The sequence below is a fragment of the Cryptotermes secundus genome, unplaced genomic scaffold (assembly GCF_002891405.2).
Source record: "Cryptotermes secundus unplaced genomic scaffold, Csec_1.0 scaffold2176, whole genome shotgun sequence".
Classification (NCBI taxonomy): domain Eukaryota; kingdom Metazoa; phylum Arthropoda; class Insecta; order Blattodea; family Kalotermitidae; genus Cryptotermes; species Cryptotermes secundus.
Genome location: NW_019739012.1, coordinates 372 through 18,355, shown reverse-complemented (window position 1 = coordinate 18,355; position 17,984 = coordinate 372). Strand labels below are relative to the sequence as shown.

At 41.6% G+C, this 17,984-nt stretch overlaps 1 protein-coding gene across 3 annotated transcripts in view; it reads right to left on the bottom strand.

Annotated features, from left to right (window-relative positions):
• LOC111871625 (E3 SUMO-protein ligase EGR2-like) overlaps window positions 1–9,844 on the bottom strand; it is a 44,443-nt gene extending 34,599 nt beyond the window's left edge. For 2 of the 3 annotated variants that reach the window (XM_033754321.1, XM_023864853.2), the window contains exon 1: window positions 9,693–9,844. The gene's annotated coding sequence lies outside the window, so the exon portion shown is untranslated. Of the gene's footprint in view, window positions 1–7,542; window positions 7,651–9,692 lie in introns of those variants that run through there. The other variant, XR_002844072.2, reaches the window with a different exon arrangement.
• Between the last annotated feature and the right edge of the window lie 8,140 nt (window positions 9,845–17,984).

Genomic DNA, 17,984 nt, shown 5'->3' with positions numbered 1-17,984 from the left:
CTTCTTGCTCACTTGCAGCAGGAGAAGGACTGGGACACCTGGTCTCTGGAGTAGGGGGACTCCGTCTAGAGACGAAGGCTTTGTCTGCATGCGCTAGACGGAAATTTAAAAAGGCAAGTGCTGGGACAAGAAAAGCAGGAATTGGGGGAGTCAGGAACCAGGAAATACGGACTCGCCCAAGCAGGGAGAAACCCCCATCGGGACCTCTAAGAAGGTCGGAGGGCAGTACCCCTAAATAAACGTTCAGAGCTCCGAAAAAGCCCGGGGACTCTAAGAAACCAGGGACTTACAAGGAGGCTCTGATTAATATAAAAGTAGCTATCATCAAGGAAACATATCCTGAAGACAAGCTAACAGAGGGAGACTACGACTCAATTATCAAGGAACTTGGACATGAGTTACGTAGGACTCCTCTGTGAGAACTACCACACCTAAAATCATACAGACTAGAGGGAGGTCCACTTATTTACATAGTCGCCGACCACCAGTCTGGTCAATGGCTCATGAAAGCCATTAACAACCACAGGCTGGAATCATAGGCCACGCTGAAGGCTACTTATTAAAGGAATCGGCCCAAGCCTGTTAATGTCGCTCTCCTGACTAGGGACAAAGTTACCCAGTATCGGGAAGAGATCCAGAAATATATTGCAGACCTCAATCCAGGACTTCATACTGAGCACTGGAGGGTACTCGATAAGAATTCCGAGCTGAAAGGCCAGAGGTTTATCTTACTCATAGATCGGGACCCTTATACTATTATACAGAGGACGGGTTACAAGATATTTACAGGACTCTCAAAGGGGAATGTTAATGTGCTGAAAGATCCTGAAATTCAGCATCAGGCAGAGACTGTGTCATGCTCAGCATCTATGAATTCGGCCTCTGAAGGGGAGCGCGATGAGATACCCACTTCTTCGGATGGCCGAAGTTAAGAGGATCAGGAGACGCGTCCACACGGGACCTTGCCCGAGGATAGAGAGGGAAATAAAATGGATAATAACACCTCCCCAAATGGAAGAGATAACTAAACCAAATTATACAAACACCTAACACATCCATAAACACACACACCAACAGCACATAAACACATTATAAAATTCCTTCAAATTAACCTACACCACAGTGAAGTGGCCACGGCAACCATACGCCAGCAACTAGGTGAGTGAGAGGCAGATATCGCACTTGTTCGGGAACCTGCAATAGGAAGGAGGTTATTGATTTGAAACTAGGGACATATAACATAGGAAACCCGGGAAGTAATTGGCATGTATCTGAAGAGCCGACCCTATCGGACCATAGATACATATGCTTTCAAGTAGGTAACCTAACAACACAACAAGTTACTTTCAGGAGTCACACGAGAACCTACTGGGAGTCGTACTAGGGCAACCTAAAGGGGAACATGAAGATTGTTTTGCGAAGTATACGCAAGATGAGGGACACAGATCGATCTTTTGAGCAGTTGCAACGAGTTGAAATTCTAAAATCTCATTACATATTTTCTCGAGATATTCTTTATTGGCCCTGTCTGTGACTGTTTTCAGTTCATTCCTCAGTCTCCTGTCTTTCCTCTTACCTTCTTCATTGTTTACATTCTTCCATTTCCTTCGCTCCTCCATTTTACTTATCATCTCCTGTGTAACGCATGGTTTTCTTGCTTTCTTCTCAACTTTACCAACCAATTCACAAATAGTATATAACATGTTTTCTTTTGTATTGTTCCACTGAACTTCAGAATTTCCGCTTTCAATTTCAATTGCACTGAGTTTCTCCTCTAGAGTCTCCTGTACGCTTTGTCTTTGAGCATATAACTTCTCCACATCCCATTTAGGTCTGCACTTTTGAAACCTTATAATTTTCTTCAACCTGTTTCAAAACTTTGCAACCAGTAAGTTGTCGTCAGAGTCAATATCTGCCCCAGGCAGCGTCTTCACATTCTTCACACTGTTTCTGAATCGATGTTTCACAAGGATGTAGTCCGGCTGATGCCGCCTCCAATCGCCAGGTGCCTTCCATGTGTAAAGTCTTATCTTTGGCTTCTTGAACCAAGTGTTGGTAACAATCAATCCATTTCTTTCACAAAGGTCAATAAGCATTTGACCCTTGTGATTCCGTCTTTTTAGTCCATGTAAACCAAAAATATTCTGATATGGTTCATCTCCAACAATGCTATTCCAGTCTCCCAATATGATGCTGGCTGTTGTCACCTCTGTCATCTTCCTGAAGAATTTCTTCAATTGTGTCATACACTTTTCCATTTCATCAATTTCATAATCTGATGTTGGCATGTACACTTGCATAATCAGTATATCTACCTGTTCCGCCTTTAACTTCAGAGCAATAATTCTGTCATTACAAACAATCTTCTTAACAACTCTCCTCACTACACTTTTATGCACCACTATTGCCACACCTCTTTCATCCAGTTCACCTCCTGAATAATGCACTGTATAATCACCACTTATCATTTCACCTTGTCCTTTCCACCGCACTTCGATGACACCTAAACCAGACACATCATTCCCCTGCATTTTCGTTTTCAAATTCTCCAATTTGCCTGCTTCATTCAATGTCCTTACATTCCATGTTCCAATCTAGTAGCCGTGATCTTCCGTTAATAACATTTTTAAATCGCCTGATTCATTAACGCACCCTGTACAAATACGTGATCGCACCAATATTAAGAAGACAATGTGTAATGTGTATAGAGAAAAGCACCGCTAAATCTTAAGAAAATCGTAAGTTTGCCCTTTCTGTATTACATTATTTCAGAGGAATTTCGAAATTCAATGTCTAAATACCAGAAACACGATGACAACCATGTTCTCTGAGATAAGTCTAGGATATATTCCTCAAGCTCCGCTCAGTTTCTGAGTATCTTACGTGACTTGTACGTACTCTTTCGCCTCAGTTGGTCCCTGCCAGTTCAGGGCGACGCAACTTCTGGCAGCGCAACGCCTCCCTTTGTCCCTCCATTTCCGTGTAGACGTGCCTTCAAAAGATCTGATTGTTAAGCAATGTGAGCAATGATCAGAAACCGCTTATAAGAGGATACTCTAGCACACAAGTCATTAATGTGGAAGGTGAACCCACGGGTATATACTTATATAGGGGACAGTGTATTTATTATCATTTTTTTTTCTATATTTTATCTTGGGAAAATGCGCTGCTATATACATTGAAACCTGTCTTAAACGGACCCGTTGTTAAAGGGAAATTGTCTTAAATGAAAATATTTTCAGGTCCCGTGATTTTGTGGCTCAAAAATATGTTTAATATCCTGCATTAAACGGAAGAACCCTAAGCAGAAACGGAAATCTAATTAAACCTTTATACGGAAAATTCCAGTCTTCCTGGAATGCATCGTTTGGAAGAATTCTAGGCATTCTATCTAATTAATCTAATCTAATCTAATTAAACCTTTATACGGAAAATTCCAGTCTTCCTGGAATGCATCGTTTGGAAGAATTCTAGGCATTCTATACATTGCACAGAATTTTGCTTCCTCTAACGCATGCAATTTAGTATTTAACGGTACTGCACTACCTGCACTGAAATTCAACTTAACTGTGCGCTCCTTCCGGAAATTTTACTCAGTATGGTACTAGCAGTTGTCATCATGGCTACAAAGGCAAAAGTGTTGCTTGAACTTGCCACAAGAGTAAAGTGATACATGCGAGGGAGCGAGATAAATTGCCTGTTAAGCAGATCATGAATAAGTCTAACGTGGGTAAACCTCAAGTGCATGAGATTCCAAAGAATAAAACGGAAAAATGGAAGTGGTGGGAAAATTGTGCTAATGGAAAAATAAAATGATAACGTGAGAAAACTGCAAACGAAGACGCTAATGATGTAGTGTGGGAGGGTTTGTCAGTGTCAGGGAGAAACGTCACTGCGTGTCGGGTCCTATATTGCAGGAATATGCTGAAAGTGTCTCTGCAAAACTGGGGGAAACGGAATTCAAAGCATCTAAAGGATAGTTTGACAGTTTTCGCAAAAGATATCATGCAGCTTTTAATGAACTTTGTGGTGAATCAAGTGATGTAAATAGTGAGCATACTGAGGAGTGGATAGCTAATTTGCCATTCTGTCTCTGCCGATAGAGTTATGGTAAAACTGTAAAAAGTGAGTACTTCAATTTTTTTCTGTCCAGTTATTCTTCGCGTGTGTTCAATTATTATAGTGTGCATATATTAATGAGTATGCTGCTTTATTTCGTTTCAAGTACGTGCATATCCTGGTTTAAATATTTTAGTATACCGTGATTAAACGGAAACCTACTTTCGGCGGAAAAATGTACTGCACCCTTGAGATTCGTTTAAGACAAATTTTACTGTATTTCAACTCTTTCTATGCTCTATCCAGTCTTTTTGCTGTCCGATGGGATTCTTTTCACATTGTAGCCTGTAGAACAGTTGCTAGCAACGCTCGCGAGATAACCAAATATTCGACAGCCGTTACTGAGTAACAGTCTTGCAAACAAACATGTTACCACGTAAAGGATTGACCTACTTTAGAGGAACAGTGTTTTCTATTCGCACTGTTTTCAGCCCGGGTCGAACACGTGGACGGTAGCACTACACAGTATAACAGGCGACGAAATGGGAACCATTGCTTGGGAGTACGTGTATATCCTGGCTACCCTGTTCCTGGGAGTATAAATACTGGGACCTGGCCTTCCAGGTTGGGGGACTTTCGAATCCGAGGCAGTAAAATCTGTTCATTAGTCCCGCGGGAATCGAACCTGAGAATGGCTATGCTGGAGGGGACCAGAAGGAATTGTGAACGACGGATCCATCCTATCGTCAGAGAGAATGTATGGAAAGGATTCTGAACAAAATGGTTCAGTTAAAAATATCTGGCCGTGATTCTGAAGGGGATTTTCGCCAAGACGAACTGATTGGCGGTAAACTGCCAGTGTTAAACTAACTCTGACTCTGACCATCTGAATAAGTCACTTGTGGGATATTTGTTAGACGGCAAGGACATAAGTTGGGAAGATTAAGAAATTCCATTGGTAGGAGCCATTACTAGGCAACGATTAATGGCGACAGTAACAGACAAAGAACACTCTTGTGTAATAATGAAGAGTAAATTGCAGTTACAAGCTGTGTGCTAAAATACGCAATAAATCGAGTAAACAATGTAAATGAAAGGAAAGAAGGAATATGAACCGCTCAGGCCAACGCGATTGCCAATCTAAAGGAAATAAAAGAAGAAGCAAGAGTCGTCCAAGAAGAATTGAAAGCAGAAAAAAGAGACCGCCAAGAAAAACATTATGGTACATCGCGAAAGGATGTTGGCCAAGATGAACTCCCAGTTAGAAGAAACGAAGGCCTGTCTAGAAAAGGAGGAGGCCACGGATTTGAAGGCAAATCCAGAAAAATGAAACACGAGTCGGAACATCGAAAAATCCCTAGTGAAGAGACTGAATCGGAGACTGGCGGAACACAGAAGGAGCGATGGAAGGATTAGCAACCTGACTTCGTACGCCGGAACCAATAGAAAAGAGGACCAGGCAGGTAGTAGGGCTGGAGGCCGCAAAGCAAAGAGCCGGGACTTCCAGTAGACAGCGGCACGTGAGGGACGGGACATTGTGGATGGGTCCATACACTTCGAAACGAAAGTACAGACTGCACAGGGAGTAGGAGCTAGAGTAACAGGTCATCGACCACACTCGGAACTTTTACCACAACCGAGCAGGAAAGAAGAAAAATGGTTATACCACTGAAGCCATTGACACCTTAAAGGGGATCAGCTTCTGACAAGGGAATTTAAGGGGGGAGCAGCTGGAGCGGTTGGAGAGTAATCACCGAGGGTACAGAGCTACGGAAAACGAAAACGAGACCGCTCACAGACATCACCATCACATCCGTCAGAAAAGAGGAAATAGCGACTGCTGCACAATGACCGCGACGTAAGCAAACGTACACCAGCCGATACTGAGTAACGGATTTGTGTTGTTCCTGTGTAAACGATTAAAATACAAGAAAGGTGCGGGTTTTCTATGCAGTCCGTGCCATTATATTTTAACAAGAACAGTTGAGCCAATAAGCCAGTTATGGAATATTTGCCAGGCGGCAAGGACGCGAGCACGTACGATGAAGAATCTGCATTGGTAGGAACCGTTATCTGTCAAGGTAACTGGATACTATAACAGACAGAGTACAATGGTGTGTGTTTAACAGGGAACTGTAAACTGTTGTTACTAGTAGTGTCTTAAAATGTACAATATATCGAAACATCAATCGAAACCTCATCTGCAGTCACACATGCGTGTGACAACTTTGTGATTGCAGTTGTCTATATATGTATTGCAACATTGTAACTCCTCCGTCTGTCATACTTTGTGGAGTGTGTCAACTGACGTTGAAATTTATCGAATCGTAAATAAAATATTTGAATATACTATGATCATTTGTATCAGATACGGACTCCCACTTTCGACCTACAACACGAAAAGCCCAAGCCCCCCCGTTGTGAGATGCTCACTTTGCGAAACAGAACAATAGGCGATTGTCAGATTGTAGTACGACTTTGATATGTGTCCTTTCATGGAGCAGATTTCTTATATCACACGAATTCTATCCTCCGAAACATTCATAAAAATACAAATATTCAACACTCCTAGCTGTGCTTATGTTACAAGAAGATTAACATTAAATAAATTACACATCTATATCTATATATATGTAATTGTATGTGATCTAATAATAGACAGTTTAATATACTCTGATCAATTTGTAGCGAGGAAGCCAGGTCCCTTGGCAAACAATTTCCAATTCATTCGGATTCGCCCACGACGTCTAAGTTGTAGGAACATGGGTAAAATTAATTTACGCCGTATCAAATGAAGAAAAATATGAGTGCCTGATTGCTCTAACGAAGAGTTGATCAATTCCGAAAGTCTGGAACCGCGAAATTCTCACTCAGATTCCCCACTGGAACACAGATGTTCCCATCTCCTCCGCATCCAGACTTAATCTGGGGCTTAGTCTTCTCACAGTCAGTACGTTCGAGAAAATATTCCAAAATAAAGACGGACGTAGCACACATCTGAATAATCGTAGCCTTCTAGTATCGAGAATGATTTAGGGGTTTATATTTCCATTCGACCATATTTTCACATTATGCGGAGCTTACATGGGGGGGGGGCGAATTACTTACCAGTGATGGGGCGATATGGATCTCCTGCTGCTGAGACAAAGCAGGTGGTCCAGGTTCAGTCTAGAGAAGTGATGACTGGAAAAGGGGGGCAGCTGGAGACTGCTGCGATAACCATTCCAGCGCTACGTCCATATCATTGGAATAGTCTGCACTGTAAGCAGTGTTCGATCTGGCATGTGTAACGGCTGGTTCAATTTGCCCCATTACACTAGGGTTCTGTAACATAGGTAGCTGCTGGTGTAACAGGGCTCCGTATGGGTCGGCTCTATTAAGATATTTGTCACAGGCGTAACTGTTGCCAATATCGCAGGGGCTTATTGCTATTGGTCCAGCTGGTTATATAAACCTTGTGTCTTCTTGTATATATTGTTCTCGTAGAGAAGGCCATTATGAAATTTGTTGCTGTGCCAGCTTCTGTCCGAGCTGCTGTCCTTATGGCGCATAATAAAATCTGGCACGATCCATCATATTCGGTGCTGACATCTGCACAATAAGAATGAATACTAGTAATACCCACATATCGATACATCATGTTTTGTGCCATCAAAGAAAATACGTACAAAGTACAAAAGACGTTCATTTCTGTTCCTGCAAGAAGGGTCACAGTCGGCAACAAATCGCTATCACAAAAACAATGTCATTAATCTTGAATTGTAGAATGTCTTACTCATTGAGACTTTAATTATACCGTGTACAGTATTATTATATTTACAAATTATTTAATTATATACTATAATTCCTAATGTGAGTTTCACGTCTCCCGACCTATACAGCCAAGTTCATGTATCAGATGTATATTTACTAATATGGCAAAACGTTTACGCATTTATTTTAATTACTCGGTGGGGCCTGAACTCAGGACGACTCAAAAGTGTACAGATTTTTGCCCCCCCCCTCTCTCCCTCTCTCTCTCTCTCGCTGTACAGGCCTTCGGACCACGGGCGCTTGTTCAGATTTTGAAACCCACACAAGGTAGGTACGACTTCTTTGCCGCTGGATCAGCCCGTAGAAAAAGGCTGCAGCCTACATATGACAATATAACCAAAGAATAAATGCAAAACAGACAAAAATGGCTCAAGTGGAATTCGAAACCACAGGTTTTAAAAATAAATGATCATAAAGTAATTAGGAACCCTTTTTCCTTGAACAACATCCCGGGCAAGGTACCCAAAACGGTGAGAGGTAGCACTAATACGAATTTGGTCCACATTCAGTTGTAGAATACAATTAAGCAAAAATTACCCACACTCAATAATTATGTATATCTGAATGCAGAACATTTTGAATTATCCTGATTCCTATGCAAAGAATTCAAAAAATTATCTCGCGATTTATATCTTCCTACTTCATCAAACGAAATTACAATTTCAACAAGCAAAGCTATTCTGAAGCCTTCTGTTTGAAGCGTACGAATACATCGATATGAAAATATGAATTCTGCCGCTTCTCTATAACCATGTGCATCTGGAATGGGGGGAATTATGCAGGAAAAAGTGGGCACGCACGAAAGAGTTGCAGTTGAACTAATATGGATATACACAAAATATTACACACGAAAATGTGGGTTGAAATACAATGTCGATACTTCGTAGCAACCTGTGAACACGGATTTGGAATAGACAATATATGAAGAAAGCAGTCTTCTGGGATTTGGCACCGTGTATATGTGGTGTTAACCGACGTTTCGGAGGAACGTATCGCCTCCATCTTCAGGGTACACGGTCACTTTGCTTGCAGATTTCTTATATATTTTTTCTTCTACCCTGAAGATGGAGGCGATACGTTCCTCCGAAACGTCGGTTAACACCACATATATACGGTGCCAAATCCCAGAAAACTGCTTTCTTCATAGTCACCGCCGTGAAAGCCTCAAATCTTACATAGACAATATATATTTGAAACATTCGCAATTCCTGTTCAATTTATTTTCCTATTTCCGGGATACGATGTTATGTATAATGGGGAGCAAAAGACAGCCGACAGTGGTTTATACTGTTCCGTCTGCCAAAGAACATACACTCTTAATTCATTTATAATTGCTCGAATTTAATTTGTATCTAAAGGAAAGGTAAATTTTCCCGTATAACAGGCCGTGGAGGCCACGGGGGTGTGTATGGTCGAGGCTCCCACATCTTTTAGAAGACTGGCTCCCAGTTAGCATTAAGGTTGTCAGACTTTTGCACCGACCGCCCTTTACCCCCCAAGAAAATGACTGGTATTCATTTCTGTTATAGACAGAGTCAAACCCAGGGCCATAGTTCAGCTGGAAGGATGAGATAAATTGCAAAAAAGCAATGACCTCATCGCGAATCGAACTCGCAACCTTCCGGGTTTAGCATAGTGCCACGGCGAACTACACTACAGCGTGCCCCCTAATTTGTTCAAAATATTTATTACCTAACATAATAGAATGTGTTACAATACCGGACATTGAATTAGGTGCTTTTATTTGTCTAAAATTCCACATGTCTTGAAAGAAATCCGCCTACAGTTCTTAAACTATTTCCACTGAATCGAGGGCTTACCTGAGGATGTGAGTCCTCAGACTCCTGATCCGAAAATGATGTCGGGTATCCCGGGTTCATGGCCAGTCACTGCACGCAACAACCAGACCAACCAGACACTGCACTACCCATCAGGGGAACGTTCAGCAGACTGGGTCTGTGTGACGCGAGGAGCACTCAATGGGCAATAAGAACAGCTTAGGGACCGGTTCGACAGCGCTTTCAAAAATCCGGCGTGTTTACCTCATGTTACTTTTCATTGCCATGTTACGAAACGTAATACCGTCTGCAGTCATAGTTCAATCTCGAGGATGCATCCGTTCCTATATTTGGTCAAGTAGAACATCCTACATTTATTATGATCTTTATTCTTAAAGCTGATGATAATGTGAAAATTCTATTGACATTAAATTTACTTCATATAATCAGAGGGAGGGACCACTCAGTCTGTATGACCGAATGAATAAGAAATGAACACATTATGATTTTCCGCAGTAGCGGGCTTGTCTCTGCGTACTTCTGGGTCTCACGACCACAAATCAATGGGTACGAGATGCGCTTTCGATAGGGAAGGCGACCGAGGGTGAACCTCACCACTTTTGTCCCTATGCGTCCTCATGGCGTTTTGCTTAATTAAGCACAGGAACAACTTTACGTTTGCCTATATTAGTGACGGCTCCATAGAATTGCATAGCAGTGTTTATAAACTAGGAGTAAGTGGTAAATATTTTTAGATCGGTCATATACATACAGCTATAGGCATGAACACTGTTCCTGTGACTACCAATACCTCTAATTAAATCGACATTGATGTATCCCTGCAACTACTTTATTACTTGCGATCACTAATATACACAACACTGTTTACACAAGTAAACAGTCAAATGAAAGAAAAGAAACAACTTTCGCTTACTTCAATATGTTCTCTTCACGGCCGTAAATGTCTTAAATGTTTCTGTGTTATACAGTGTGTTCCGTTCAAACCTCCCACATTTTAATTAATCATTGCGAACAAATTGTGATAAGTTACGGATTATAATTAACACTAGATGAAAGAGAAACTCAAAGAATCTTATTCCCGTTTTTATTCTGGCCACGTATACCTTAACATATTAGAGTGTTCATGTATCCCCAGGTAGCCGATCTGCAGCCTTACATAATCATCCAACAATATGCAGCCCCCCCCCACATTTGGATCTGGATATTCGGAGATCCCACAATGTAACCTTCCAAGATAGCTAGATTGGACGTGGCTGATCAATTCTGTTGCCACCACGTTCACCGGACCTCACGCCGCTCGATTTCTTCCTCTGGGGTTACGTGAAGGATCGTGTGTTCGTGTCTCCTCTGAATGGCAAGGAATTGAATGAAGGTTGGATAATGTTCGTGCTACCAATGGTGCACATGTGGAGGTTTATTAGTGTCAAAAAGAAATGTGTTGTGTTGTCCTTGTATATCATGTAGCGTCACTTTCCTACCATTCATACTTTCTATTCTACGATCTGATAAAATGTGGGAGGTTTCAATGGAACATACTATATATTCAAACCCAAGTTTTCCATTATGATATTTCCTATAACAATTGCAATAAAATGGCGTCTACACTGAAATATAGTACTAGTGCTTCATGATTTGTTATCAACTAAAGGCAGTATATTTATATTAACATGATCAACATAATCTTCGTATACAATTGTAGGCGAATGTATAAAATATTTTATTTTTGTAATATCTCTCTATGATCGATATTAATAACGTAAAAACGCAAAGAAAAGAACTGGAAAACGTAATTAAATTTAATAACTTATAAGAGGCAATGGACAGTCAAAGTCAAAATAAAAGTCACATTGCGACTGACGGCAAGACAGTCAGTCAGTCATTACGTCTTTGTGTCGAGCCCCATCAGGGGCTCATGATCAGATATTAATTATTGCCGTTTGACAGTTACGGTCTTATTCTTGTGGGGCGCCCTCTCTGACGAGAGGACGGATCTGTCTTTTCCATATGCTGCTGGCCCTTGTCAGCGCGGTCTTTCTCGGGTCCGAATCCCTTGGGACTCGCGACCATATTTTACTCTCTCAGATTTGACACTTCCCTTTTCGTTGCCTCCTACGACTTGCAGGGTAGCGGTGGAGGTATTCGACCCCTCCTCCACACGGGGGTACCAATGGACAGAAGTTAACAAAACAAGACACAATAACAAAAATAAACTATTTATGAGCATGCGTGGATGGAAATAAAATTCTCTCTGCATTCTGCCCACACAGTGTATTTGTGTGTTCCGTATGGTTCTCACAATAAACAGCGATTATCTCCCTACACGGCATTAACCGGTCAGCCTTTATATGAAGGTGCAGTAATGAGAATACTATATTATTGGGTATGACACTGTTTACACTGGTAGCAGTTAAGCGACGTTTCGGAGAAATGTAATATCTCATATTCAGGGTCGAAAAGTAAGCCAAGATGCCTACATCATGCTGCATGCTTGAGTGACTCTTTGAACCTGAAGATGGAGATTTTATGTTCCGACGAAACGTCGATAAACTTCGGTGGCTCTTCTTAAGTCTTATATCTTGCTCCTTGCTCCTTGCTTCTTTTGTCTATTCTTCGAACCTGTTGGGCAGTGTGTCCTTACCAAACACTGACTAATATCTACCAGGTTCCACGGCGTCGCAATTTTATGAGCAGTTTCTCTCTCTCTCTCTCTCGCTCTCTCTCGCTCTCTCTCACTCACACACACACATTTATCTGCTTAGGCGTTGAACTACAATCCGTAATTATGTCTGTAATTCGCTTAGTGGGGGGGGNGGGGGGGTGGAGTCCAGGTGGTTCCACTCGGCACGGCGGCCACTGATTGGCCTATTGTACCTGCCACGGGTGAGTTTTATGATGGAGAATTTGCTGGAATGAAAATTGGCAGGGGAAACCGAAGTACTCTAAGAAAACCTACCCCACTTGACCAGACCCGGGATCGAACCCGGGCCTCTGCGGTGGGAAGCCAGTGACTAACCGCTTGAGCTATGGCGCGGTCTGTTACGTCTGTAGGGCTCTTCTGACTTATTTACTAATTTCAGAAAAAGAAAGAATGGCCATTCACTCGCCATCCAAGGTTACAGCCACTTGCGGGACGCCTGCAAGTTTAGACTACCAGATGAACTGATGTGTAAGAGAAGCTGCAGGAATGGCACGGCAAACAGAGGCAAAGGGAGACCAACTATTGAAATTTGAGAGAATATAAATTGAAGAATTTTCATTTATCATAGAAGGGTGGAGAAAGATGCATAATAAGCAGTTTCATAATTTTCGTACCTCATAAAATATGATTAGAATAATTAAATCAAGGAAGATGAGATTGGCACAGCAAGCAAGGAGTATGCAAGAGACGAGAAATGCATAAAAATTTTGGTGAGGAAACCTCAAAGAAAGAGGCCAGTAGGGAGAAATAAATGTAAATGTGACGATGCTAATTATGAGACGAAAACCCAAAGGAACGCATGGGAACATGTGAAGAAACAAATAAAGAGTAAGTGGCTGTTCATATGATATTCAATCCACGCATGTAGATGTGCTAGGTTGCCTAAGGAACTTATATTATTTTCGTTCATTCAAAGCGAAGTCGTGCTGGATTTGTGGGCTCCTACAAGATGAGGTACCAGGAACAAATTTTCATAAAATTTAAAAAAAAAATGGATCAATAACCATGGAACTGCATAAATTTGACCGACATTTTTCAAAGCCCATTATAATGTTACACTAGAACAAAATTTGATGTCTAAAACCTCACCTAGTTAGTATCGAAAATATAATTTAAAATGTATCGAAAGAAAATTTGCAAACAGTGAAGCACCCATTCACACTCAGCTATGAAGGAAGGATATGAAGAAACACGAATTGCAGTTATGTACATAAAGCTGAAGTTCATTTAGAAGGAAGCCTATCAATGGAGGCAGAACATATGCATTTTACAAAATTCACGTTGCAAGGTATTGAATGTAAGTAAAGCAAAGCTATCCCTGTAACAGTGAAGGCCCATAGGGTTGTGAGATGTTGAGGGTCCCATATTATCTAGACCAGTGTTCCTCAACCGGTGTGCCGCAGTACACTGGTGGGCCGTTACAAGGTGAAAGGTGTGACACGAACTTTTACCTATTCTAAGAAATTAATTGTCGAATTTTATTCTTTTTATTTTATCCCAGTTACCGTGTTTCATATGCTTGTATTTTATTCTCAGCCACTGTACTGATTAAATAAGATGATGCTTGTTTATTCTTTATTACATGCCTTGATTTTTTATGTACAGTAATGTTGTATTCTAAGAAATTAAACGTAAATTATTTACTGACAGTTGTTGTTATATCATAGTTTTGACTAGTTATTTATTTTTATTTTTCTCCAATTTATGCAGCTTCTTTGATATACTTGCCGCATGTTCTGTGTACATGCTTTTCCTTAAAGCTGCAAGGATTCGCAAGGGTTTCCCTGTATTTTCTTGACATGTCCAGTGACATTGAAGCCATTATGTAGGAGAAAATCAACAGCAGTCAGAAGTTCTCGCTTCAGATCGACGAGTCCACCGATATTAGCGGCCACGCACAACTTCTTGCTTACATTCGATACATCGATGGAGATGTAATTGCAACAAATTTCTTTTTTTGCAAAGAACTTCCCGAGCGAGTCACCGGCGAAGAAGTATTTCGTGTCACTAATGAATATGTTACATAATGAATTAAAATGGAGGGATTGCGTTAGTGTTTGTACAGACGGAGCAGCTTCTATGACAGGCCGTGTTAAAGGATTTGTAGCTATACGCAAAGTAAATCCTAACATACGATGCGATCATTGTCTCATTCACGGTGAAGCCATTGTTACTAAGTCTTTGCCATATTCTCTGAAATTTGTGCTGGACGAAGTAGTGAAAGTCGTGAACCTCATCAAATTGCGGCCCCCAAATTCGCGGCTTTTTTCCGTTTTGTGTCAGGAAATGGAATCAGAACACACTACACTCCTACTACATACAGAAGTACGGTGATTATCACGAGGAAAAGTGTTAACGCGAATATTTGAACTTAATGAGAAGGTACGTGCATTTTTTACTGTTGAGGGGCATGAGTACGCGGATTTATTTGCAGATGGTGAATGGGTATGTAAGTTGGCATATCTTTCCGATATTTTCATACACTTGAATGAGCTGAACAGAAAGATGCAAGGTAGCACGAAAATATTCTAACTAATATGGATAAGATACAAGGATTTGTAAATAAGCTGAATTTGTGGATACAGAGAATTACAGATGGGTCGTTTGAGATACTCCCGACTGTATGGTCACTTGCTGACGGCAATAAAGTGGTGATGGACACAATTAAAGAACATTTAGAAATGCTGCAGCAGAAATTCAGTAAATATTTTGGAGAGAGTGTACAAGATTTCGTCTGGGTTCGTGATCAATTCGTTGCGAATTCAGAACATTTTCCGATTAGTATACAAGAGGAACTCGCAGATTTAAAAGCAGACAGAACATTGAAACCAAAACTTCGCGAAGTGCCTTTGGATACGTTTTGGTTGGCAATAAGGAGTGAATACCCGGCTATCTCCGAGATGGCAGTTAATGTGTTATTGCCATTTTCAAATGCATATTTTTGTGAACGGGGCTTCTCGATGTCAACTGAAATTAAGATATCAAAGAGGGAGCGGCTCAAATCCATCGATGAAGAAATGAGACTTGCGTTGTCAACGTTTCCATCACGAATCAGTCGCCTGTGTGCAGCTAGGCAGGCGCAAGTATCACATTGAAGGTATGCGTAGAATTACTGTATTTACTTTAATAGTAATAGAAGTGTATTTTCTACACTCTACAGTGAATTAAAGTTCATTAATTGTTAATAAATGTACGAGTCGATTTTTGCTCATTCATTCATCAGTAATCTGTCAAGACGACACGTCCACAGTCTCTTCCAAATCAGTTCCTCCACTTGATGCGATCTAGAGCTTTCTCCTTCAAATGAAAATATCGGATTACTCTTTGAGTTTTACGATTGACGAGAACCGGACTTCAATAGCGTCAGCGGGATCCTTCAAAATTATGTGTCTCTATACTTCCCACAACTCAAGACGCCGCAGCAGAATTTTTATAAATTCCAACAGTGCCAAATTTCTTCAGGAAATTCTGATCTGCATGAACGGCCACCGAGATTGAGCATGTTCAAAGATAATTTTACATAAGGACAAAGATGGGTGTGTTGCTCCTACTTTGCTAATTACGTAACTGAAACGTGAATGTTTCGTACAGGCAGCATTCAAGCACACACTTTTGTTTCAAGTATACGCTCTCTGATAAATGGGGAAGATTAGAGTCATTCAAACCTAATTGGATATCATGGATAAATTACCTGCCGTTCATAAGTAACCTTCGAAAACACAATCGTAGTAAAGAAAAAACATTAAATTCCTTGCTGAGTACAATTCGCAATAAGATCATATTTTCTTTATCCTTCGAACATAGTGTTCTGCTCCAGTCTTGAGGGTTGTTGAGAGCGGACATGTTTACTTACTGGTGTTACTGGGTTGCAACCTTGTAGACTATCGAGCCCGAGTGGGTACCTGGGCTGCGAGGACTGCTTGGCATACTGCCCAAGGACGAGTCATCAATGGGCAAGCAATAAGTTATACAAGGGACATGCTTCTGTTTGCAGCGACTTTGACTGTAATATTGTTACTCGGCGGAGTGAAACAAAATCCTGGGCCTGGTGTGGAAGCTGAAAACTGTCTGCAAGTGTTGTGTAGTGGATGTGACAGGAACTTAAAACTGTCTGCAAGTGTTGTGTAGTGGATGACAGGAACTTAAAATCTGGAACACAATGCGACGTGTGGACGTTGGTTTCACAATGGTTGTGGAAACGCCAAGGCTCAGATGGTTGAAAGCGGGAAATGGAGCTGCGATAAGTGCCGATGGGATAGACTTCGTCAACTAGAGGAGAAACTGGAAAACGCTCTACAAGAAATAGAAGAACTCAGACGGAAGAACAAGAACCTGGAAGAGCAGTTACGAGGGGCGGAGCTGGATGCGAGGCTGGCATGCGTGATGCGGTCCGGAAACAGCACAAAGATGCAGACTGCTTAGCGTTGGGGGGATCAATTATACGGAACGTGGAATCTGAACGTGTGAGGGTGCAGTGCTTTCCGGGAATTAGAACTGAACAGCTGCAAAGAGTAATGGAAGACCGAGAACTAGGAAGTCCTGATACTGTATAGGTTTCATGTGGGTACAAATGATTTAAGACGATCTGCAAATCTTGACTATGTGATGGGGGATGTGTATGATTTAGTAAATAAGGCAAAAACTAAATTTCCTCAATCCAAATTGGTTCTGAGTGGCGTACTTCGGCGCAGAGACGTGTCATGGCGGCGGATCGGAGCGATAAATAGCAGATACGACTGGACAGCGAAGATATTGAGAGTTACGTTTGTAGATCCGAACAGTTGGGTAGAAAATTGGGACTTCGGCAGGGACGGGCTTCACATGAACCGAAGTGGAACGAGGAGACTAAGCCAACTGTATTCTAGAGTTTATGGCTTCAGCGGAGGTGGACAAAAGTCGAAGGAGTGACTCTTGCTGAGTACTGACAATGAGGGAACGCCTGAAAGGAAGCGGTTAACGTTTATCCAAGGACACCCGGCGCCAGTCTGGCAGACGAAAAGGAGGGAAGAAGCGACGACGATTCAGACGGAGAGGGAGACAGAAGATGGGACAAGTGATGAAAGGGTAGCCACGAGTAGGGCACAGAGGATAGAGGGCAATTCGCTGGGATTGTTGCAGGTAAATTGCAGGAGTATCCTTAACAAGTCTTTGGATTTTTTTAATTTACTCGACACATATAATCCCGATATTATAAGAGGTACAGAGTCATGGCTTAGAGAGGAAATTAGCAATGCTGAAGTATTTAGGGGCGACTACACAACATTTAGGAGAGACAGACATACTCGAGGTGGAGGAGTGTTCATTTGTGTAAAAAATTACATTGCTTGCGTGGAACAATGGGTGGACCAGGATTTCGAGAGAATAGCTGTTGAAGTGAAAGGCAGGGACCCTAAGGCTAATGTCACACGAGCGCTGTCTCACGTCCGTGAATATTCGCATACGTCATGGAGGCATACAAATACGTATATGAGAACAGTCAAACGGCACGGACGCGAAGAATGTAGCAACGTGACCCGTCCGCGCTGAGATATGCATTTGTTTATGGTGGTTGTCACACGGGCGCGATAAATAGCGGACGTGAAGTTAGAATTCCACGCTGTTTTGTTCATGTCAGA